Below are 1768 nucleotides of genomic sequence, written 5' to 3'. Positions count from 1 at the left end.
GCTGCTTCTGTGGCACTTACGTCGAAACCTTTTTTTTTAACAGTATGTGCTAAGCACTAACTATGTGCCAGACACTGTACTGAGCCCCGGGGTAGATACGAGATAATCAGGTTAGACACAGGGTCTGTCCCACATGGGGCTCACAGTCTTAATCCCCATTTTACAGATGAGGAAACTGAGGCACAGAAAAGTAAACCGGATTGCCCAAGGTCACACAGCAGATGAGTGTGACCTTTTAGACTGTGAGCCCACTGTTGGGTAGGGACTGTCTCTATATGTTGCCAACTTGTACTTCCCAAGCGCTAAGTACAGTGCTCTGCACACAGTAAGCGCTCAATAAATACGATTGATGATGATGATGAGTGGCAGAGGAGAAATTAGAACCCAGGTCTTTCTGATTCCTGGGCCCGTACACTAGGACACAGAACTCCCCCTGGAAGCCCCCACTTCTCCGAGGGGTGCGGAATCTCAAGTCAGTCAGTCCATCGTATTTATTGAGCGCTTACCGTGTGCAGAGCCCTGTACTAAGCGCTTGGGAGACTACAATAGAACAATAAACAGACACATTCCCGCACTTACTGTGTGCAGAGCACTGTACTAAGTGCCTGGGAGAGTACACTAGAACAATAAACAGACACATTCCTGCGTTTACTGTGCGCAGAGCACTGTACTAAGCGCTTGGGAGAGTACGGGTTGGACACGTGAAGCTCACAGTCTCACTCCCTGTAGCTATAATTCTATTTATTCTGACGGTTTTGACACCTGCCTACCTGTTTTGGCTTGTCGTCTGTCTCCCCCTTCTAGACTGTGAGCCCGTTGTTGGGTAGGGACCGTCTCTATATGTCCTTCCCAAGCGCTTAGTACAGTGCTCTGCACACAATAAGCGCTCAATAAATACAATTGAAAAAAAATACAATAGAACGATAAACAGATGCATTGCCGCGCTTACCGCGTGCAGAGCACAGTACTAAGAGCTCGGGAGAGTACAATAATAAACAGCCACATTCCCGCATTTATAATAATAATGATGGTATTTGTTAAGCACTTACTCTGTGCCAAGCACTGTTCTAAGCGCTGGGGTAGATACAAGGCAATCGGGTTGTCCCACGTGGGGCTCACAGTCTTAATCCCCATTTTCCAGATGAGGAAACTGAGGCACAGAGAAGAGAAGTGACTTGCCCAAGGTCACACAGCAGACAAGTGGCAGAACTGAGTCCCAAGCCTGTGCTCTTGCCACTAGGCCAAGCTGCTTCTCAATCCCGGCTCCCCCGCTTGTCTGCAGTGTGACCTTGGGCAAGCCACGTCACTTCTCCGTGCCTCAGTTACCCCATCTGTAAAATAGGGATTAAAGCTGCGAGCCCCACGTGGCACAACCTGACCACTCCGTATCTACCCCAGCACTTAGAATAGTGGTTGGCATATAGTAAAGGCTATACCAATCGGATTTATTGAGCGCTTACTGGGTGCAGAGCACTGGACTAAGCGCTTGGGAAGTCCAAGTTGGCAGCGTCTAGAGACGGTCCCTACCCAACAGTGGGCTCACAGTCTAGAGATTCATCATTATCATTATTATTATTATTATTATTATTATAGGCCTAGCCCCAGGTGGCTCCGCCGGCCAGACCCAGGAGCGGGGGAGGCTGGAGTCCGAGCGGCCTGGCCTGGCCCAGCTTGCTATTTCTGTCCCTCCTTGTGCCGCCGCCGCCTCAGTTCCGAGGGAGCCGAGCGAATCCCTGGCGAGGCGACCAAAAATAGCAATCGGAGGAGG

Source organism: Tachyglossus aculeatus, chromosome 22, assembly GCF_015852505.1.
Source record: "Tachyglossus aculeatus isolate mTacAcu1 chromosome 22, mTacAcu1.pri, whole genome shotgun sequence".
In the NCBI taxonomy this organism is placed as follows: Eukaryota; Metazoa; Chordata; class Mammalia; order Monotremata; family Tachyglossidae; genus Tachyglossus; species Tachyglossus aculeatus.
Note: the sequence above shows the minus strand (reverse complement) of the source record.